This window comes from Podarcis tiliguerta (genome assembly GCF_965153285.1).
Source record: "Podarcis tiliguerta genome assembly, chromosome: 12".
Classification (NCBI taxonomy): domain Eukaryota; kingdom Metazoa; phylum Chordata; class Lepidosauria; order Squamata; family Lacertidae; genus Podarcis; species Podarcis tiliguerta.
The window spans coordinates 14,608,279-14,632,642 of NC_139545.1; the positions used below are offsets into that span (position 1 = coordinate 14,608,279).

At 45.0% G+C, this 24,364-nt stretch overlaps 1 protein-coding gene across 1 annotated transcript in view; it reads right to left on the bottom strand.

The window, feature by feature from the left end:
- Positions 1-19,501: 19,501 nt before the first annotated feature.
- Positions 19,502-24,364, bottom strand: part of LOC310660306 (collagen alpha-6(VI) chain-like) — a 78,632-nt gene continuing 73,769 nt past the window's right edge. Inside the window, exons 34-36 of the mRNA XM_083404636.1 lie at positions 23,569-24,243; positions 20,900-20,996; positions 19,502-20,165 (exon numbers count right to left, since the gene is read on the bottom strand). The gene's annotated coding sequence lies outside the window, so the exon portion shown is untranslated. The remainder of the gene's footprint in view (positions 20,166-20,899; positions 20,997-23,568; positions 24,244-24,364) is intronic.

The following is a 24,364-nucleotide window of genomic DNA, read 5'->3' on the forward strand; positions in this document are numbered from 1 at the left end:
GAGGGGTCGGTGGGCACCGACCCCTCTCACTCTCCAAGCTTCAGCGAAAGCCTGCATTCGCCCCATAGGATGCACACAGATTTCCCCTTCATTTTTGGAGGGGAAAAAGTGCGTCCTATAGGGCGAAAAATACAGTATTTATGTATGCAACAGCGGCAGTCTGAGTTTTGTTAGTCCAAAAATGGAAAGCAAGAGAGTTCCCAGGGAAAGACGACTGGTAACATAAGGTGGTAGAATATGCAGAGCTTTCAGGTTTAACATATAGAATAAGAGAGCAAGAAGAACAGAGAGGAAAATATTTATTGGGTATATGGAAAATAACTGTACACACCTGAAAATGCTGGCAGCACGAAGATAAAATCAACAGTGTAATTAATGTCCGAGTGATGTAAAAGTGGAGAACTAATATGGTTATAGTAAAATATGCAGGAATGAAAGATTAACAAAATGAGCCAAGGAAAGAGAAGGAGGGAAGTCATTGGGTATTTAACAGTATGGAAAATGGTTATTTTAAGATGTAAAATTGAAAATTTAATTTAAAAAATGTAACCGCTTTTTATTGACTAATGTAGCTGAGTCCCTGCTCTGGTCACATAGCATTTCTGAAACAGTTCCCTGAAACAGCTGATGAAGGTTTCAGCTCCAGTTGCTCTGAAGTCATGGATAAAATTAAGAAAAAGATAATATTTCTGTTTCTCTAGCCAAGCAGCCAGATATAAAAGAAGGTATTTACAGGTAGAGAAAAGGAGGTGCTCATGGCTTATGGGTAGCGATCACATAACAGAGACCATGCATTATACAAAATAAATAATATCTGGTATTATAAACAGATAATATGTGATCTCTCCAAATAAAGTCCTATTTTGATGCCAGCCATGCGATTATCTAGTCATGTAAGTCACAAGTGGCTGTGAAGTCTTGTGCAAAAGTCTTGAGAAATTGATTGCAAAATTGGTGAAACAGGGAAAATTTCAGTAACCTATAAAATTATTACTACTACTACTACTACTAATAATAATAATAAACATTCTTCTTGACATTGAAATGAAACAAATTCTGTATATTAAACAGTGGAAGAAAGTTTTCTAATGAATTTTCCAATATTATCTGACAAAAGATCTGGAACAGGGGTGCGTAACCTATGGTGCTTCAAATTATGTCGGACTACAGTCTCTATCATCCCTGACCATTGGTCATGCTGGCCTCTGCTGATGGCAGTGAGAGACCAACAACATCTAGAGGTACACAGCTTAACCACCAATGACTGGGAAGGTCTTGTTTTCTTCCTCTATGCACAATTGCGAAACAGGCTTGTTATAAAATCTGATCGATGTTTTCTTACCAGGTTCGCGTCTCCGCTCCTCCACATGCAGCTGCTGGGTGACCTTGGGCCAGTCACACTTCTCTGAAGTCTCTCAGCCCCACTCACCTCACAGAGTGTTTGTTGTGGGGGAGGAAGGGAAAGGAGATTGTTAGCCGCTTTGAGACTCCTTAAAAGGGAGTGAAAGGCGGGATATCAAATCCAAACTCTTCTTCTTCTTCTTCTTCTTCTTCTTCTTCTTCTTCTTCTTATCTTCTTGGAGGTTGAAGGAAACATTTTTGAAAACTAAAAGCGGTAGAATCTTGAGAAGGCAGTGAAGCTAAGCCTGCTTACATGCTTGATAGGGGTATATGCAAATGAAGAATAGTTGGGTGGAGATTCCACAAATCTTATTTTTTATAGATGGATTTTCATTTCTACAGTCTTAACGATGCCTTCCCGTTAGGAACGAGTAAGGTCTGCATTTATTACAGGCAGCCAATATGCTGGAAGCAGGTGGCGCTGTGGGTTAAACCACTGAGCCTAGGGCTTGCCGATCAGAAGGTTGGCGGTTCGAATCCCCACGACGGGGTGAGCTCCCATTGCTCGGTCCCTGTTCCTGCCAACCTAGCAGTTCGAAAGCACATCAGAGTGCAAGTAGATAAATAGGTACTGCTCTGGTGGGAAGGTAAATGGCATTTCCGTGCGCTGCTCTGGTTCACCAGAAGCGGCTTAGTCATGCCGGCCACATGACCTGGAAGCTGTACGCCAGCTTCCTTGGCCAGTAAAGCAAGATGAGCGCCGCAACCCCAGAGTCGGCCAAGACAGGACCTAATGGTCAAGTGTCCCTTTTAATATGTTGGAAAGAAGCTACAGCACTCAATTAAGAGGGAAGATGAGTAGCTATTAAACTTTTGGGTTCATGAATTTATGGGAAAGTTTAGCTGAGGCCAGAATGAATTAAAAACAGTTTTGTATAAACTGTGGTTCTTTCAGAATAATCATAGAGGAACTTTTGGTTTTAAACATGCTGCGGCAGATGTTAACATAACCTTGTAGACTTTGGTTATTATTGTGTTTAGCACAACATATGAAACAATTAAACTGGGAACAGGATACAATTCCACATTGCTTGGTTTATCTTTCAGAGTTATAAAAAAACTGATGACACAAAACAATTTGTATATTTCCAGACTCCCCCCCCCCCCGCGCCATAATCACTATGGCATAATTTATCTGTGACAGCTGTCTAATGGTTTCTGCATGGGAAAAGAATAGCCAGCCACATGCACGTCTCCATGTTTAGTACCCTTTTCAGCTCAAAGAAGGAAATCACTTAGCTGAATACTGCGATGAGTTGTTTGTGGCAGCATTAGGACCTGATGGAACCGGTTTATATTGAAACTAAAAATAGAATTAACTCTGTGGTAGCCAAAGGGGCAAATGGGACACAGATGATCTTTCAAAATGTGACTTCCTTCCCCCTCTTTCTGTGGTTCCTTAAATTAGTTTTTAATATCTTTTGCATATCCAAATTAACTCAATTTACTCATCTATTCATCTTCTTTAAATATATACTCTTATAAAACTGCAGGTTGTTACAATAAACCTGCCAATGTTTTTATCTGTTTATAATTTATCTGTAAATATTCAATAAATCATTTCCATTCTTTTATTTTTTTTAAAAGTTATCTTGATTTTTTATTCTTTCGGTAAGTTTCGCCATTTCTGCACATTCCATAAGTTTTTGTATCCATTCTTCCTTTACTGGGACTTCTGCTTTTATACATAATGAGCATAGCCAGTATACTCTGTACCAAAACATGAAAAGAGTAAAGAGGGCCAAAGAAATTGGAAGTCTGAAATGATCTGGCAACCTAATCAAAGAAAGCGATTAACTGGTCACATTCAATAACACATACCAGAAGAGAACTGGAAATATTAAATATATGATGAAATCAACTGCTGCTGTGAACAAAATGAAATTCAAAAATTACAAGATAATCTACTATATAATTTGAAAGGTGGTTTGTTTGTCTGTCTGCCAGATGGTCTGTTCTGTTCTCTAAGCATTCAGATGCCTCTCAAGATTCCATCACCAACTAGGCACAAGAGTTTCCAAGACGGGGTGGTGGTCTCCATTGATGCTGGGACACCGGCTGCCATTTTGAATCAAGATGGCAGACTGAAACATGCCATTGGCATAACTTCACCAGATTTTAGGTATGACGGGCCCAAAATACACTGAATCGGGTGCCTTTGAAGATATCACCACCTCATCTGGCAGTACATTGCCCAGTTTGGCCTAACACTTCCAACCAGTGTGAATTTGGATGCTGATGGAAATATCATTGCCCAACTTGGCAATGAGAGTTCTTGAGTGGGAGGTGGCAGTCTTCATCTATGTTGGGAAACCAGGAGCCATTTTGAAATGAGATGAGTGAAAAAAAGACAGTCACAGAACCAAGAAATGACACAAAACAAAAGAAATTACAGTGAAAATCCCTGAAACGAGAAGTAATTGACTATAGAATAACAAAAATAAACTAGAATTAAACAAAGACTTTACGAGATGCTGGCTACAAAATTCGTTTCACTGAAGTAATCAGTTACCTCAGAAGGAAATAAAGAAATTATAAGATTTTAAGTGATATCAAACAAGCTCAAGAGCAGGGATGAAAATGCTTCCTTGAGTTTACAAAAAAAGGTATGAAACCTCAGTGACAAGTTTTAAACATAGCCCTATTTAAGAGAATCAAGCAGTAGTGATAAGAAATTGAGGTTTTAAAGTTTCAAACAAACTCAAAAAACAGGGCAGAAACTCAAAAAAGTTTTAAACATAACCCTATTTAAGAGAACCAAGCAGTAGTAATAAGAAATTGAGGTTTGACGTTTCAAACAAACTCAAAAACAGGGCAGAAACTCAAAAAAAGTTTTAAACATAGCCCTATTGAGAAATTGAGGTTTTAAGTTTCAAACAGACTCAAAAACAGGGCTGAAGCGCTCCTGACTGCTGATGTTAAAAACTGTTTTTTGAGTTTTGTAGCCGGCATCTCGTAAAGTCTTTGTTTAATTCTAGTTAATTTTTTTGATTTTTGTTATTCTATAGTCAATTACTTCAGGGATTTTCACGGTAATTTGTTTTGTGTAATTTTGAAACGAGATGGCAGACCAAATCATGACTTTGGTACGACTTTTCCCCATTTGTTGTGACAGTTAAAAAATGCGGTTTCCTGAGGCAGAGGAGGGGGTTTTCGCTTAAGTTTGGATGCTATCAGATGTGCTCAGCCTGGCATCTGTCCTAAAACTCACAAATTACAATATCCATCTAAAAATCTCAGTGTTTTTTGGTTACTTCAACTTCTCCGGAAGTGCTAAGCACTCGCCACTAGTATAAAGTGTTTTGATTTGTAATGTGCAATTTGCAAGTATGTATTATGTGACTAATGATAGATTATAATAACATTTTGAAAAAACTAACCCCCTTTTATCAACTCTTCAAAATGGAAAGCTTTTACTGTCAGGGTTATTTTAAAAAATTGTTACACCACTTCTAAACCTTCAAGGTTAAATGTCACTGGATATTTAAAATCCTCATTGCAGATCTGATTCATTTCTTCCTTTGCAGCAGATTTCTAAAGTGTTCTGTGAGGGACTAGAACAGCCCTACTCTGTCTACAACGTTTAGTACTCAGTTGATCCTGAAGCTCTTCAAACTGTTGTAGTTATGCCTGCCAAATCCAACAGTTTTATTGCAAGCTTCACAAAAATAAAATCAGCAGACTAGTAACAGACTGCAGAGATTTAAGGTTCAAATGAAGAAAAAGCATGCTTGAAGGCTTCTATCATCTATGGCCACATCTACCACATCATAACATTAAAAGCACACACCTCCCTTCAGAAATCATGGAAACCACAGCTTGTTAAGGGTGCTGTGAATTGTAGCTTTGTGGGGGGGGGGACTGTAGTTCCCAGGATTCTGAGGGGCAAGTGGTGTGCTTTAAGTATGTGTTAGGAACATAGAAAGCTGCCTTATACCATGTAAGACCATTGGTCTAGCCAGCTCAGAATTGGCTACTACACTGGCGGGCAGTGGCATAGCATGGGTTGCCAGTGCCCAGGGCCACACAAAGGTAGGAGGGTGGGAGGGAAACAGACAGAGTATGCATGCATATTCAATTGCCTCATGACATCCATGTCACCCAGGAGATCAGATCCACAGAGATAACAAAAGAAGAGCTGTTCTGTTTGTCACTGAGATTCTACTCAATATGATCCAGAGCAGAACTCTGACGTATAGTTAGCAGAGTAAAAACTTAAACACATTGCAAGATTCCCCAAAAGTAGACCAGAGGCGATTGTATTTCATTCAGCAGAGCTTTACTGCTATTGAAGGCAAATGAGCACAACGGTTACAAATCCAATACACTCAGTACTGGCACTGCCCATAAGAAATCCATTTACAGCAGACTTCACTTAAATTTATAGTAAGTCTAAACCGCAACACTAAGCATACTGTGTACAGAACACCACACCAGAAGGAAAAGAGATAGAAAGTGAAAGTGAAACCCAGGCTCCTTCTCGTCTTACTTTTATAGTTAGCATGACCTTGACAGAAGAGATAAGAGAACCAGTTTAAACCAGCTGTACTGTATTGTATTGGATCAGATTATCATAAGGGGTGTGTTTTTTGTTGTGTTTTTTGTTGCTCTATACTGCCTTGTGCATAGCAATATAGTATACCTGAAGGAGCATCTCCACCCCCATTGTTCAGCCCGGACACTGAGATCCAGCTCCAAGGGCCTTCTGGCGGTTTCCTCCCTGCGAGTCGCGAGGTGACAGGGAACCAGGCAGAGGGCCTTCTCGATGGTGGCGCCTGCCCTGTGGAACGCCCTCCCATCAGATGTCAAGGAAATAAACAACTACCTGACTTTTAGAAGACATCTGAAGGTAGCCCTGTATAGGGAAGTTTTTAATGTTTGATGTTTTGTTGTATTTTAAATATTTTGTTGGAAGCTGCCCAGAGTGGCTGCGGCAACCCAGACTGATGGGTGGGGTATAAAGAAATAAAGAAATAAAAATAAATAATAGAAGAAAGGCCGTATACAAATTAAAAGTGAAATGAAAATGAAATGAAATGTTCTCTCCTCACCTTTGTTTTGAGGTAGCTGAGGGGTGTTTGCCGGTGTCCTTTCATTCGACAAAGCCTTTTCCAAGTGGTCTGCACCCTGCTGCCTTTCTGGGTACTTTTACAACTAAAGATGAGGGATGGGGAGAAATCATGAGGTTTTACAAATTGGGCATTGAGGGAGGCTACAGAATATGGAAGAAATGTTTCCTGGAAAACAGGGGACATTTTCAGCACACACTACTACCTTAAAATAAACAGGGGCAGTCAAAACCCTGTCCTCACGGAAACTCAAAAGAAAATCTGAAGTTCCCTGACAATGAGGCAGAAAAATAGGGAAGCCCCTTTCACAGGGAAATGAAACCTCAAAAAAATCAGAGTTCAGCGCAGCACTTGAAATGAGTGTAGGTTTGTTGAGAGCTGACCTGGTAAAAAATTGTTTCACGTTCTGCCAGTGGATCAGTGTGGACCGTATCTTCTGTTTTAGAAACAAAATGTGGAAAATTTGGAAATAGGTGTTGCAAGGCTTTGCTGTTCCTTTAGATATCTTTCCAGTGTTTCATCCCCTTTCATCTCTACTGTTGCAGGAAGAATCACAGAAAGCTGAAAGCACAGAAAGATTGCATTTTGGAGCGCGCTCAACGCCTGATGGAACGAAAGGCACATTTGCTTTGTATGGGTGCCATCGAGAGAGGGCGGTTGTCCCGCCGTCCTGTCAACTTGTGATTATTTTTCATCAAGAACACATATATATCTCTGGCAATTATGAAATAACTACTTCAAATGCTCTTAAAATACTCTCCTCAATTCAACTCATTCTCCCCACTGCAAAAAAATTAATACATCCAAGAGCAGGCTATTGCGAAGACTGCAAAATACCACCAAACCCCATTATGTTACTCCAGTAGCTTTGTGCGTTTATTCAGTCCAGGGAAACCCTCAGAGGAAAGGTGCGAGGTGTTTCTGACTGAGGAGAAAGACGGACGTGTGTGCACTCTGTACATGCTCAGAGGTGCCAGCGTGGTGTAGTGGTTAAGAGCAGTGGACTCGTAATCTGGGGAACCGGGTTCGCGTCTCTGCTCCTCCACATGCAGCTGCTGGGTGACCTTGGGCAAGTCACACTTCCTTGAAGTCTCTCAGCCCCACTCACCTCACAGAGTGTTTGTTGTGGGGGAGGAAGGGAAAGGAGAATGTTAGCCGTTTTGAGACTCCTTAAGGGGAGTGAAAGGCGGGAGAACAAGTCCAAACTCCTCCTCATTCCTCCTCCTCCTCCTCCTCCTCCTCCTCCTCCTCCTCCTCCTCTTCTTCTCTTCCTTAGCTTGCACATTACCAGATGGGACCACCCTAGCACTGGGCACCAGCCTTCCTTCCCACGGCCCTTTTAAGCCCACGTCCCCTCAGTCTCTCTGCTTCTGGCTCCCAGCGGCACCCTGGCGACTGACATCATCAAGCCATGCTGCCAAGATCAGAGCCGGCCACCATGTTGTGGGGGGCAGAGAGCAGGGGTGGAATCTACACACATATTAAAAAAACGCTGTGAAAATGTTTTCTTAAAAAAAAAAAAAAGTTTGGAAAAATACATTGAATTTTGCATAGCTCACTGTCGCTATCTAGGGTCTCACTTGTATATTGCACTTTGCAACACATTTAAAACGGTTTGTTTGCTGCTGTGTAGCTGAGTCCAGGATCTGTTGCTGGGGAAGTTCTGTGAGCAGGCAACAAAGCCTCAAAATTGGGACACCTTGATTTCAAGTCAGAAACCATGAAGGCTTTACCATCTCAGCAGAATCAGGGCAGTTGAGGGGTATGATAAAGGTAAAGGTGACGGGACCCCTGACCATTAGGTCCAGTCATGGCCGACTCTGGGGTTGCGGCGTTCATCTCGCTTTATTGGCCGAGGGAGCCGGCGTACAGCTTCCGGGTCATGTGGCCAGCATGACTAAGCCGCTTCTGGTGAACCAGAGCAGCACACGGAAATGCCGTTTACCTTCCCGCCGGAGTGGTACCTATTTATCTACTTGCACTTTGACGTGCTTTCGAACTGCTAGGTTGGCAGGAGCAGGGACCGAGGAACGGGAGCTCACCCCGTTGCGGGGATTCGAATCGCCGACCTTCTGATCGGCAAGTCCTAGGCTCTGTGGTTTAACCCACAGCGCCACCCGCGTCCCTTGAGGGGTATGATGTCCATCTCTGTTGCAGATGCTGCCAGGTTCACCCCTAATGGCCTTAAATAGGGCAACAGTGCCATGTTCCTGAGCAGGACTGACTCCTTCATAAACCGAGCCTGGTTTTGAACACCCCTTCTCCTTCAGCCTGGCTCGCAATACGTGCAGGAGCAGTGATTGTAAATCTTGCACCAGGCTCAAATTAAGTCAACCATACTCAAGCCAAGTTCACGAACCTTCTACTGAAAATCATTTCGGATTAAAAAGCCTTTCTTGAGCCTAATATTGCTGCCCCTTTTCTGACTAACTCCACTGATTTCTCCCCGTTGCCACCTCTTCCTACGAAACCTCTGGTCACTTTAGCTGTTTTGCCATATAGACATGCTTTTCATGGCTTTTTTTTTTTTGTCAGAAAGAAGTTTCTCAAAAAGGCATTTCCCTGGTTGACCCTTAAGAATTCTCCTTGAATTGGCTTTGTGTGAGTCATGGATTTCCTGAGAAACAGCCTCCTTTTAAAAGGACATCAGCTCCTGTCCCCAAAACATTATACTGAACTCCAGAGACATCTTAACTTCACAGAAGAATGTAGTGAAAAGCAGACAATAAACAGATCATCGTGTACTTTCAAGTCAGTTAAAATGTTCGTATACCACGCTTGGTTTGGATGGTCCCAGAGCGATTCACAATATATAAGTGTCATAAAAAAAAATCCAAATATTAAAACCACAGTAAAGCTACACCCACTGTGACACAAATATATATTTTCTTCCAAGCTAGGAGTTAGCAGCCAGCAAATGCCTCGGTGAATAAGGGAGTCTTAAGGAGGCTGCCAAAACCTCAGTAGAGCTGGGACTTGCTACATCAGGGGTGGAAGAACTTGTGAGACTCTGGATATTGTTGGACTCCAACTTCCATCATTCCTGCCAGTTGGCCATACTGATGGCAGTTGTGGTCCAACAACACCTGGTGGACTGCAGTTTCTCCATCCCTCAAGTACATACATCGAAGATGATGTTTGGACAGGACTTTAGGGTGGAATTCCAGGGCCCACTCAGCAGAATAAGCAGGAGGCCCCTGCAGATACAGCCAAGCTAGCTTTGTTGTTGTTTAGTCGTGTCCGACTCTTTGTGACTCCATGGACCAGAGCATGCCAGGCACTCCTGTCTTCCACTGCCTCCCACAGTTTGGTCAAACTCATGCTGGTAGCTTCGAGAACACTGTCCAACCATCTCGTCCTCTGTCGTCCCCTTTTCCTTGTGCCCTCCATCTTTTCCCAGCTCAGCTTCACAATCTGTCCTTCCAGTGAGCGCTCAGGGCTGATTTCCCTAGGAATGGATAGGTTTGATCTTTTTGCAGTCCATGGGACTCTCAAGAGTCTCCTCCAGCACTATAATTCAAAAGCATCAATTCTTCGGCGATCAGCCTTCTTTATGGTCCAGCTCTCACTTCCCACTCACTTCCATACCACATTTCAAAAGAGGTGAAGTGTTACATATACTAGTCAAAAAGCACAACCCCATAGGACCATTTGAAATAATACACATCATCAACTAAAGGGGGTCCTCAGACAATCCTTAAGCTGAAGAAAAAGGTACGCAGGTGGCACTGTGGTCTAAACCACTGAGCCTCTTGCGCTTTGCCGATCGGAAGGTCAGCGGTTCGAATCCCCGTGACAGGGTTAGCTCCTGTTACTCTGTCCCAGCACCTGCCAACCTAGCAGTTTGAAAACACGTAAGTGCAAGTAGATAAATAGGTACCAGTGTGTCGGGAAGGTAAATGATGTTTCTGTGTGCTCTGGCTTCCGTCATCATGTCCCATTGCGCCAGAAGCTGTTTAGTCCTGCTGGCCACATGACCCAGAAAGCTGTATGTGGACAAACGCCGGCTCCCTTGGCCTGAAAAGTGAGATGAGCACTGCAATGCCATCGTTGCCTTCAACTAGACTTAACCATCCAGGGGTCCTTTACCTTTAAAGTTGGCTGACTGCACCGATTTCTGATTTTGGTACCTATTTTCAATTGAGATGTAGCTGTTTATTGCATGGCCATAGACATGTAATAAATAAATATACAGATGCCCCCCCCCCCCGCCTTAAGCAGGGGTTACGTTCCCAGCCCTTAAGCACACAAGCGAAGAAATGCATAAGTGGGGAGCACTCTCTAAACACCCTCTCTGCCACTCTCTCTCCAATCTAGGCCAAAAATGCTGGATCCTAAAATACTCACAACCAGAATTGAAGCTCTGGCGCCACCTAGAGGCTGGAGGTTACACAGAAAAGCAACTACTGCTGCTGCTGCACTATCCCGCATGTCAGCTGCTAGGTGGGGAGGCTGAGCAGCCTAAGCAAAGTCCCTCTTCGCCTGCAGTCTCTTTGGGGATTCCTCCACCCTCACTGATGTCCTCTTAGGGCTCCCAGAAGGGTCTTCTCACGGATATTACCACGAGGAATATCCAGCTATCTCACTCTTCTTAAAACGCATCTCTGTTCAGCCCTACTTCACATCCTCCTTGAATGCTTTTGCCTGCTCAGATGGAACCTTTTTTATACATATGTGGTGGATTTGGTCAGCAACAACACTTTGAATTGTGCTCGGAGATGTACTGGGAGCCAGTGCAGATCTCTCAGGACCAATGATATGTGGTCCTGGCGGCCACTCCCAGTCACCAGTCTAGCTGCCGCATTCTGGATTAATTGCCGTTTTCGGGTCACCTTCAAAGGTAGCCACACATAGAGCGCATTGCAGTAGTCCAAGCGGGAGATAACCAGAGCATGCACCATTCTGGCAAGACAATCCGCAGGCAGGTAGGGTCTCAGCCTGCGTACCAGGTGGAGCTGGTAGACAGCCACCTGGGACACAGAATTAACCTGTGCCTCCATGGACAGCTGTGAGTCCAGAATGACACCTGGTCCTTCAGGGGCACAGTTACCCCGTTCAGGACCAGGGAGTCCCCCACACCTGCCTGCCCCCTGTCCCCCAAAAACAATACTTCTGTCTTGTCAGGATTCAACCTCAATCTGTTAGCCACCATCCATCCTCCAACCGCCTCCATATATGTTTAACTTTTGAAAATTCAATAAAATTATTATTATTATTATTATTATTATTATTATTATTATTACTACTACTACTACTACTAAAAAGAATGTTTCTGCCTGGCTGGAAAGTGTCCTTGAATCCTGAATGCTTTATTCAGCTCCCTACCACAGCTAGAGATTGAACTCCTAAGGATTTGACATAAAACCACCACCCAATATGTCATAGTTATTTAATTAAGGTTCACATTTGCACCTATGGCATAATCTGTCCTTTTTTGGGAAGGGAAGGGTGTTGAGCAATGATGCCATCTTAGCTTTGCTAAGGCCATAATAATATTTCGAGGTGCTGACAGAATTTCTGTCAGTTCCTTCAGCCCACTAGCCCACATGTAACTTTTTATGTACGAGAAAATCAAAACCACATGGATGCTTCAGGAGCGATGGAAGCTCTTGCCATGAGAGGTTAACAGAGGCTCTCCAGATGTTCTGGACGACAACTGCCATCAGCTCTAGCCAGCACAGCAAAGGCTGGCTTAAAACAGACAGACAAGTGCCATAATGTAGACTTGGCTGCTTATGACGAATTCCTGAAAGTGTGGCTCAGTTATTGTGTTAAGGAATGACCAGTTCTGGTTCTTCCAGTGCCAGGGAAAGAGCTGGTGGGCAAGCGAGTTAGGAGGTGGCAGCCAAAGAGCTGTTGGGCAGAGAGTCCACTGTTGAGGTATGCACCTTGGGAGACCGTGCCAACTTGCATGGCGAGTTCCTGCCTCCCACCAGTAGAAATAACATCACAAGACACCATTATTAAGGTTAATGGGCTAAAATTGGCCACAACTTTATTGGTTACAGGTGATGAGCGGTATTGGCTTAGGCATTGGTCCTAATCGACTATCCGGCTTCAGTCTGTCTGCCTGAAAGGCTGGGAAGGGTTAACACCAGCAGGGGGAGCCCTGCTGATGCACATCAACTAGGCACTCCCCCGGGGTCACCGCTCGGGGGCGTGCCTTGGGCCCTGGCCTCCATAGGCTTCGGACGGGGCCACGCTCCCCAGAATCCTTTACCGGACTACCCATCAGAAACCGGGGGAGGTGATGGCGCTCCCCCCCACCCATCTACATAACAATACCCCGAACCAATGCCTAACCGCTAAACTGCGGAAGTTGTGATTATTTGCTACGAAGTAGGCGAAAAAGCCAAATGGCTGGTCCCAATTTGCTAAGTGGAAAAATTGCTACCAGGCCTCTTAACGGCGACCAACCAAAGTCCATAGCAAGGTCAAAAGAGAAACCTTGAAGGGTGGGTGGGAAATTCCCCAGCTGATCGGTGGCAAAAGAGGACGCTCCTGCCACCCTTGCCTCAAATGCGGCAAGCCACACCCCCTGAGCCAGCCAATTGGCTGGCCAGGGGAATGACGCAGCACAGGATTCCCCTGATCGCACGGGGCAGATAGGCAAGGTGCCAGGGGTGCCATCTGGTGTCAGCCAGGGGGACAAGCCCCCCCCCAAAAAAAAAAATTCAAGGAGGTTCCAGGGAACCTCTGCAAAAGCCATCCATGTGGTTACAGCAGATTATTAAATTAATTCACTTCAATTATAGCCTGCTTTTCGGCTGTCTAACAGTAGCAATCATAGGACCCAACTCCTAGGGGCCGAGGTCTCTTCAGCCCCCCTAATAAAATATTTGAGGGGTTCCCCCCAGTAAATGGTATTGCCATTCAAAATGGTGTGTCTGTGCCCCACCATGAATGAATGAAATATTTTATTGTCACTTGTATGACTTGTATACAGTGAGATTACACAAGAACCCCCCACTCAGCTCTCTTAGTCTTAATTCCCCTCGTTTACTGACACACACACACATACACCAAACCCGAAAGTCAGTTGCCCTGTTATTATCTTTTCATTGAGCAGCCTAACAGCCCATGGATAGAAGCTGTTCTTTACCCTGTTGGTGTGACTAATCTGCCTGAGGGCAGGAGATCAAGAAAGTGCCAGCCAGGGTGTGAGTCATCCCTGAGAATTTCCCTCACTCTCCTGAGGCAACGTTCTTCTGCTATTTCATCCAGCGGATTCACGGGACAGCCCATAATATCTTGTGCTGTATTCACCATCCTCTGTAGGCATTTGCTATCAGTTGATGTCAAACCAGCGTACCACACCGTGATGCAGTATGAAAGGACACTTTCTATCATGTGAGCCCTCTCCAATATTTTATTCGAGTTGGCACCCCTGAAAGCAACATGTGTGGTGTGTGTGTGTGTGTGTGTGTGTGTGTAATGTGCTAAAACCCGTAAAGAACATTTGAGGTTTCCACAAAATCCTAAAAACCACAGGAGGGAGAGCCAGACATTATCTTAATGCTCTCTCTTGTGCTGCCTGCCTCTATTTCTCCTTTACACACCCACCCACACCCACACACCCAGTGCATTTCCAAATATCTGGCAGAAAATAGGAAAAGTGATGGCTTTCTCAAGATTAAAGTAAATCAACAGGAACTCATGTGACACTGCCACACAATAGTGACCTGGTCCCAAGGGGGCGCATTCTGTGAACATCTTTAAAACATGGCCAGAGTTCTGAAAGATTCTAGACTAGGAATGGCGATAGCTGCAGCTTAAGAGTCTACTTGCTTTGTCTCCTAAGTGTTCTGGGCTTCCTTTATCACGTGGAAGGCATTAAAAGGAATACAAAAACAAAATCTGAAATGAAATGTTGCTGTTTAATCCAGTGTCAGGGCTTCTCTGTTCCATGTTTTCAAGAAACAGGACGTACGCCAGTTAATCTGGTGTCTACACTGCAAATGTTCTTTTTATTTGGTACTATGTAAATCGCCCACATGTTTGGTCTGCTGCTGGTGTGACATGAATCTAGTCATCTACTTTCTAGAATAGCAATATTTTCGCATGTGGCCGTGTTACTCGGGGACAACTAGAATGCACTGGTTCCAATACCCATCCCACTCCAACTTAAAAAAGACACTATTAAAGTGATGACACAGTTATACGTACCTCCATTAGAACACTCAAATAAATAGATAATACAGATGTGCTTTTACTGCATTTCTATTCTTTTATAATTGCAATCAACCAACTATATTGTTGAAAGCAGAATGAACTGGATTCAATATCAATACTGCTACCAATAGTGATTATAAAGGTAAAGGTAAAGGGACCCCTGACCATTAGGTCCAGTCGTGGCCGACTCTGGTGTTGCGGCGCTCATCTCGCTTTATTGGCCGAGGGAGCCAGTGTAGAGCTTCCGGGTCATGTGGCCAGCATGACTAAGCTGCTTCTGGCGAACCAGAGCAGTGCATGGAAACGCCACTTACCTTCCCAATGGAGCGGTACCTATTTATCTACTTGCACTTTGACGTGTTTTCGAACTACTAGGTTGGCAGGAGCTGGGACCGAGCAATGGGAGCTCAACCCGTAGTAGGGATTCGAACCGCCGACCTTCTGATCGGCAAGTCCTAGGTTCTGTGGTTTAACCCACAGCACCACCCGTGTCCCTCCAGTTGAGAGTTGTTGTTGTTTAATCGTTTAGTCGTGTCCGACTCTTTGTGACCCCATGGACCAGAGCACGCCAGGGTCTGTATAAGGCAGCTTCCCATATTTCGTGCTCAGCCATTTAGCTATTGGTCCTCCTCTGTGTTTGAGGGCATTCGCAGGGAAACCAAATTGCTTGTTTACAGAGCTATTGTAAAAGGTAAAGTGTGTTCTCCTTCATGTAGAGCACGTGTTGCAGTGGGGGCTAACAAGACACCCCACTGTTGCTGGGTGGGTCTAAATTTGTTGGCCATTGTTGCGATTTGGCTTCCCTTGTCGTTGGGAAGATTTTGATGTTGCCATTCTGTGATTGACAGCCAGAAGCGCACCTGTGCCGGATCCTCAGGAGCAGGCACCAGGTGAATCCACTCTGGTTCCGGATGTGGTTGAGGACACCGTGCCTACAGGTGCGCCTCTCCCAGCCCTGTCAGGGGAAGGTGAGTCTCCCCCTGGGTCCAGTAACCCTCCAACCTCTCTTGAGCTGCAGAGGCTCAGGGCAGAGAGGCGGAGGGAACTGGTTTCTCCCAGGAGGAGTGCTCGCCTTAAGGCCAGGAGAGGCAGGTCTCCTGGGGGCCGGGACCGCCCCTGGCCCCAGAGAAGATAAAGGCCAGTCAGCCCGGTCCCAGGTTGCAGGAGCAACGTCGTTGAAGAGCTGTTTCAGCCAGCACCCAGTCCTATTCCTCCAGAGTTCCTGTCCTTGCCCGGCTCCTCGCTTTGGACCCCGCTTCGCCCATGGAGGACTGTCTGCCGACCCTCGACTCAGGTCCTGGACCTCGCCCCACGGTAACCTCCCCCCGGGGCCAGCACAGTCAAGGGTGAAAGGTGAAAGGTGAAAGGTGAAGGGTGAAGGGTGAAGGGTGAACGCCGCGTTTTGGGAGAAAGGGGGTCGGTTATGCTATCCAGTGATGTGTCAGCTAGTTGCTCTGTCTTGTTGGCTATCCGCAGATTAGTTGCGCTGTAGATAGCTTGCTGGGGAGACCACACATTACAAGGAATGCAAAATAACTTTAGCTAGGTTTTAATAACAAAAACAAAAACTCCTTTTACATTAAATATATCAATAAGCATGACCAACCCATCCACCAGGGTACTGAGAGAGCTAGGTGCTGCTCTTTATATACTATACCCAACAGCTTAATTACCACACCTTAACAACACCTTCTATACTGCTTCACAGCTGTAAAACTAGGTCACGTTATTTGCTCTGGCCCTTAAAGAAATATACATCTTGTAGAACAATATTGTTCAGTGGAGGGGCATGGATTGGCTGTGCCGGGCTCTCCAATGCTGCTGCTGCAAGGGTATTCCATTAAAGGAATCCAGGGGCTTGCCATGCTTTTCTCTGAACCCCTGTCAAGGGGCTAGGGCCACGCAAGAGCCCCTGGGAGCATTTGGGTGAGAGAAGGTCCCCTTTGCCACCTTTCTCCCCAAAATGTCTTTCCCTTTCTGACTTCACAGTCGTGCGAATGTCAGGATGTCCCTATGCGGGGACAGATAGTCATAACCAATGCCTAAGCAATCACTCACATTTTGTATTTTAATAAAGTCGTAGCCAAAATTATGCCAAAAACCTTAAACAAAATTTCCGTGTGATTTGTATTTTATTGGGGTGGCTTGGGGACCTTAACACGCAAAAAGGTAAAGGACCCCTGGATGGTTAAGTCCAGTCAAAGGTGACTATGGGGTTGTGGTGCTCATCTCACTTTCAGGCTGAGGGAGCCGGCTTTTGTCCACAGACAGCTTTCTGGGTAATGTGGCCAGCAGGACTAAACCACTTCTGGCGCAATGGAACACCGTGACAGAAACCAGAGCGCACAGAAACACCGTTTACCCTCCCAATGCAGCGGTACCTATTTATTTACTTGCACTGGCATGCTTTCGAACTGCTAGGTTGGCAGGAGCAGGGACAGAGCAACGGCAGGTCACCCCGTCGCGGGGATTCGAACCGCCAATGATGTACAAAAAGGGCTTGCAAAAACATTTTTTAAATGTGTTGATACACAATAAAATTAGTACATTTTAAAAAGTAATTACAAATGGATGCGGAAATGTGGAAAACTGAACCTAAAACTGGGCGGGAAAGAGCCACTGCAAAAACTGAAAATTGACAGATTTTCAACACAAGGTTCTTTGCTCTGTTCTGCTTACTGCCCTGTAACTGGAACTATGATAGCTTTTGAATACTGCATGACTATTTAACAGCTGGCTCTTACCAAACTGACTGAGTGCCCTAACTAGTCCCCTACTCACTTATAGACATCTGCCTCCTACAGTTGTCATTTGCTCATCAGCCATATCCCATTACCATGTGTTATGGCTTAACAAGGCAGCTTTATCACAACAAAATTCCAAAGAACAGTGAGGGGAAGAAAAGTGGTTTCAGACACTGGTTCCAGAAACGCTTGTGCAAGAAGAATTTATTCAAGGTTGTAAAAGCATCTTTCCATAACAATTTTCCTCTTTGGTGTTGAAGCTCTAGAGATTGAATTCTTTTCTTGTGCAATACTCTAGCACAGGCAGAGCCACTCTGAAACCCTCCAGATATGGTCATAGATGTCAACGTTATCCTTTTTTAAAGGGAAATTCACTTAGGATTCCTCGCAAGAAAAGGGAAAAGTTGAAAGCTATGGATATTGTTGGGACTACAACTCTCAAAATCTTTCCTGCCTAGGACTGATGAGAATTGTAATTCTGCAACATCTGGAGAACAGCAGATGTTAGCCTGAATGATGTCTACATAGGCATAGGACCTATATGTCTGCCTGTACAGAAGGCATGAAGAAGACATCTATAAATTTGGGACATGTTTTTGTTTTAACTTGTTGCGTGTCGAGGTCCCCAGGTCCACACCAAATAACTCACACATCACACAGAAATTTTTGTTTTAAGATTTTTGGCATAATTTTGGCCACAACTTTATTAAAATACAAATTTGTGAGTGGTTGCGTAGGCATTGGTTGCGACTATCTGCCCCCACCATGGGGGACAGACTGACATTCCGCACGATGCGAAAGTCAGAATGGGGGAATACACTTGGGGGTTACGCGGAGCAGGGAACCTGCCCTCACCCCAAATGCAACCAGGAGCTCATTGCTATGGCCCGAGCCCCCTTGACAGAGTGGACAAGCAATAGTTAGCTCCCAATTCCTTTAACGGAATCCCTTGCAGCAGCAGCATTAGAGGGGCAGGCACAGCCAATCCATGCCCCTCAACCAACCAAACCATAAACCAATGCCTAACCGCGAACCTTACAAGTTGTGACGATTTGCTACGCAGTAGGCAAAAACCAAATGGCCCCAGCCAATCAGCCAGATGGACAAAATTCCTACCAGGCCCCCGCTCCAAAGCAGATGACCCCATGACAGGCATAGCAAGGTCAAAGCGAACAACCCTAATTCTAGGGAGGGAGGGACAGGCAATCCAATGCACGGGCGAAAAGAGGAAGCCCTAGCCTCGTGCAAGGAGTTTTAGTATTTCTGGCTGTCAATCAATAAATGGCAACATTAACTTCTTCCCAACAACAAGGGAAGCCCCAATCGCATCAGTGGCCAATGATCAATTAGCCAGCCCTCCAACTTTGGAGTGTCCTGGAGGCCCCCACCGCAACACGTGCTCTCCATGAAGGAGAACACGCTTTCCCAAATGATCCCAAGTTAGGGGTGAGCCATGGGGTAGCCAAGTTTGCTGATGATCCTAAATTATTCAGAGTGGTTAGGCCAAAAAGGGGATTGTGAGCAACTCCTTACAATGCCTTTTAAAACTTTTAACTAATACATTCATTTTCAGGCACATTTCCCTCTATGAAATTCCGTAAACATTGGTTGCAGAACTACACCACAAATTTTGGATACGGGCAAATTTTGAAAGATGACTGTGTTTCAGTTCTCAAAATTGTTTCGGAATTTGATCATTTGGCTTTAAATACAGACTGAAAGGAATTCCACCTCATCTCTGCTTGAATGACAACATACAGTGTGCTGGGCGGAACAAATTGAGATTGCTTAGTGTGGCGGATTTTGGTTTGTTGCTCCTAAGCAAGCTATTATCACAAGCCTGCAGCAAACCACAGCACAGGTAAACAATAAGCCAGGATTCCTAACTTATCCGATCTTATTTGAACCACAGTGTGAATGATCAGTGTGCTGGCACGTTCTACCTGCTTGTTGTTGCTTCACTCATCCCTTTGCCTGGGTGGGTAAAAAGCAGCATTGCCCAGAGTGATGTCTGGACTCTGGTTTGTTCCTCTCAAGCAAGTCAGGACTGAAAGCCAGCAACAAACCAGAGCGAGCGCGAAACAGCTACGTGAATAAAAAGATGCTACAGAGAAGTCCAAACCAGCAACAAATTTGAGTTTAATGATTTCATTCCATTCATGGCCATCAGGAGGGCAAGTACAGGAAAAGAGATACTTTGCTGGGGGTGGGGTGGGAGGAATGAAGCAATGGTGGAGCAAGAGATAACCAGAGACAGGCAAGGTGTGGAATAAGAGAAATAAGAAAATACACGGTGAATAAAGGTTCGAAAGGGTCAGGTTGGAGGAGAAATGGCTGGCTGGAGATGTAGAATGGGCAAAAAAAAGTAGGGAATCGGAGGAGAAAATGGGTTTGGGTATTAGGCTAAAACACAAGAGGCACAAAATGGCACAAATCAGTGCAAATACTGGAGTGTTTGGAAAAAACGGAGGTTATTTATACTTTTCATGGAATGATAAAACATTTAACGTGTGTGCAAAACTTCTTTAAGTTGAGTGGAACTTTCAAGCCATTCTGTCCGTCAGAAGATATGGCCTTGCTAAATCTTTGGAAACGAAAGACCACATATGAAAAAAATATGAAGATGAGAAAGAGGATCCATTCCACGAATTTCATACGCCACTTCTGGTTTCCAGAAAACACAGCCATTTAACGACAAAAAACCCAAACTCATCACTATTGATTGCAGCTGACTAATGGTGAGAAGTCAGTTTTCTCTTCAATGCCAGGTTTCAGTCATCTGAAAAATATTGAAAGCAGACATTGCCATTGCGGGAAAATGAACAGGAAAATGTAGGATAGCCTTTGGTTTGGATGATGTTTTTGGATCCCGTCGAAGCCTGCTTTCCAGGTCACGTGGCCAGCATGACTAAAGTGCATCTGGAGCAACGGGACACCGTGATGGAAACCAGAGCGCACGGAAATGCTGTTTACCTTCCCGCCAGAGCGGTACCTATTTATCTACTCGCACTGGTATGCTTTCAAACTGCTAGGTGGGCAGGAGCTGGGACAGAGCAACGGGAGCTCACCCCGTCTGGGGTTTCGAACCGTTGACCTTCTGATCAGCGAGCCCAAGAGGCTCGGTGGTTTAGACCGCAGCACCACCTGCGTCCCAAGCATAATGTCACAACCATTAGCTATTAACAGTTCAGATCTGAATGATTGGATTCTTCCTCCTCCCGTGAAATGGATCAACAACTCTGGCTTCCTCCCTAAGAGTATGCTTAAGTGCACCCTTTCATTTGCTCTCCTATAAGTGAATAGTCCCCTTAACTCCTGTAGAGAAACCTACAGCCCTGTACTTGGGAAAAATCTTGACATAAGGCCAAAAACCTACCCTCCATTCCCGATACTAGGTAACCATGGGGAAGGATTCTTCAGGGAATGCAATGCATACATAGACACCTATTTGTTGATGAAGAAGGACACTTTTCTAATTTATAATAATCTTTACAAATAAGTGGCTGGACTTACATGAGACTGAGACTCCTTGAAGTGTATCTCGATTTTTGAGAGGTGACCTTGTTACATTTTGTTTGGAGTTCAGCTGGCGGATAGCTGTTGATTCCACCTGTTGTGACAAAAAGGCACAGGGATGAACCTTCGCAAAGTTTGGAAATAATTTTTGCCCTGATTAGGGTGTACTTTCACATTTCCCCTCTTATCACCAGTGTGGTGTAGTGGTTAAGAGCGGTAGACTTGTAATCTGGGGAACCGGGTTCACGTCTTCGCTCCTCCACATGCAGCTGCTGGGTGACCTTGGGCTAGTCACACTTCTCTGAAGTTTCTCAGCCCCACTCACCTCACAGAGTGTTTGTTGTGGGGGAGGAAGGGAAAGGAAAATGTTAGCTGCTTTGAGACTCTTTCGGGTAGTGATAAAGTGGGATATCAAATCCAAACTCTTCTTCTTCTTCTTATACTGAAAGTCCTAATGATTGCATCTGGCCCTGGCCCTACACCAAAATACAGTTTCCAGTCCCTCCCTCTAATTCTTTTAGCTCACTCATGTAATTAATCTTCAAGATCATGTGTCAGGGACTGTGCTGAGGAGGGCTGAACAGACTAGGAATGGTGGGAGCCTCCCTCTGCTACCGATCAGGATCCTGACTCTTCCCAGGAGCTGTGGGACAGTATAGATTTGGAACAGTGGTTTGCAGAGGGACATAGGTGGTGAACAGTTAGGAGAAGAAGAACCAGGAGAGAGAGAGAGTTAACAGACTCTGGTTCGCTGCAAAGTGTCCAGCCGATCAGTCCGAGGTCAGAGAGATTAGATAAGGTAGCTGCACAGAAGGCACAGTGGTTGCGAGATCAGGTTGCAAGACGAGGAAGTGGCAAGGGGTGACTCGGGTGGGGGAGTGGGTGTAAACCTTAACTGGGAGCACCTTTACTCTGAGAATGGGCTCTCTGTTCTTTCACTGTGATCATTAAAATCTCTTTAAATGGTAAGAGACTATTATTGCTTTGTTCTGCTTATCCACGGCTAAAGGAGGGGGGAGCCGCTTCCCCGAAGGCTGACATCATGCCTATTCCGGTTATTGTGAAGAAGGAATGCACGGAAGATATGAAACACTTTAGGGGAGGTAGGAAAGGACCCATTTTGTAAATGGTTGCTGGGAAGTGATTTCCTGAGTGGGGTGGGGTGGAGTGGAACTACTTGTAGTTTACTGACAATGGAGGTGGTTTCATGCTTATCTTTCAAAGAGAGAGGCCCTGGGGATTTTTATCTGTTGCATAAGCTGTTGCATATGCCTAAAGGGACTGGTGGTAGCATCTATCCCCCCCCTTTTTTTTTAAAGAATTCTTGGATGGATGCTTTAGGAATATTTTTGCATTTTGTTTTCTTTTTGTTATCTGGTTTTTGACTGATTGTAGATATTTTGTATTTTACATTTCAGTGCTTTTAAAATATACGAAACGTTGAATAAATGCAATAAATAATAAACAATAAAATTTACCGCTCAGTTGTGATTTCTGCTTAAGATTTCTGTGCCATGGATTCACAGACGGGGGCTAATAATTTATTGCTATAAAATGGGCTCAGTGTCCTCAAAATGGGTTAGATCAGCCTTTCTCAACTTGTGGGTCCCCGGATGTTGCTGAACTGCAACTCCCATCACCCCTAGCTAGCAAGGCCAGAGCTTAGGGATGATGGGAGTTGTAGTACAACAACATCTAGGGACCCACAGGTTGAGAACCACTGGGTTGGATGCTACACTGTGCTTATTTCACTTGCCACATAGTGCATGCTCTGCCTTGATGCTTTTATCATCAGAAACCATCCACCTGTAGTTTCAGTTCCCATTTACTGCTTGCAGCAAAACTGAGTGTGGATTCTGTTGGTCCACCATTACCCACCCGGCCTTGCTGTTGGTATGCCAAACTTCACCCCAGTATCACTCTGTCTTGCGCAGAAGGGTCTATTTTCATCAGTGGAATGTCTGGTTCTAGTATCCTAGAACTTCTCCTGATCATGGGGTAGCTAGGAATGAGTGGGTTTCTTGTGGGTGGAGAAGGAAGCAGGATCACATTCCACCAGAAGAGAGAAGAAAGACAGAACAGTTGTGAAAGAGCATCTCCACCTCCATCGTTCAGCCTGGACACTGAGGTCCAGCTCCAAGGGCCTTCTGGTGGTTCCCTCACTGTGAGAAGTGAGGTTACAGGGAACGAGGCAGAGGGCCTTCTCGGTGGTGGCGCCCGCCCTGTGGAATACCTTCCCTTCAGATATCAAGGAAATAATCAACTATCTGACTTTGAGAAGACATCTGAAGGCAGCCCTGTTTAGGGAAGTTTTTAATGTTTGATGTTTTATCGTGTTTTTAATATTCTGTTGGGAGCCGCCCAGAGTGGCTGGGGAAACCCAGCCAGATGGATGGGGTAGGTATAAATAAATAAATAAATGGATGCTGTAAGCAGAGAAAACTATTCTCTCGCCTCTTTTCCAAGTCTGCTGGCCAATCCGAACAGTAGAGGGCCAGACCAGCAAAGAGACACTCAGGAGGCCATGATAACGTCTAATCTGGCACAGAGGGGTATGGAGAGCCCAGAAGATCTCCGTAACTGTGCTACAGCAACAGAACAAACTTAAAAACAACAGAGAGATGGAAAGCTGCAAGCTCTTTCAAAATCACGTATTGATAACTTACTCCGAAGGAGGTATAGAAAGGGTTTCAGGAACCTAAGCGCGTATTCCAATTCAGGCTTGTGAATCCTGCCAAGCTGAATCAAATGCTGCTCCACGGGTCGACTTGCCAGCTCCTCAAGTTCTGTGCCATTGTACTTAGGTCCCAAGGAAAGTACCAACAGGGCATAGCCTTGGCACTTGGCTCTCAGAGACGCTTTCTTCAACACTTCCTTATCCCAACTACTCGTTTCCCCAGCGGATACAATGATGAGAGCCTTGTGTTTCCTCGGGTTGGGAGATGCTGAGAAAACGTTGTTGATCGTCCACTGGATGGCATGGCCAAGGGCAGCTTCTCCACCCAACTGCCGAAGGGATTCCCGGATATGTCTTTTCATTGACTGTGTCTTGCTGTAAGTCACCAAGTCGAACTCTTTTTTTGCCAGCGGTTGCTGTGTCTGGGGCTTGAAAGCTGGTGCAGCGTGGCTCACCACAGCCACCCTGTCGCCCACAGAAGAAACTGTGGGCTCAGAGGAGACCTCAAAGGCGTCGAGTGCGCTGCTTAAGAATCCTTTCAGTTTCTCAAATTCGCCGGGATTCATTGCCTGTGAGGTATCCAGAATGAAAGCCGTGTCCACGTACCCCCAAGGAGGGAGAGATCTTCTGGTACGTTTGCAGGCAGCATTTGGTTTGCATTTATCTGGAAACGAACACATGTTTCAGACATCGGTTTATAAACTGCACAGTGTGGGATGTGATAAATAAGCAGCAGTCAAGTACAACATTCCTTGTTTTCCTAGAGTGGACATGTGAGGGAATGT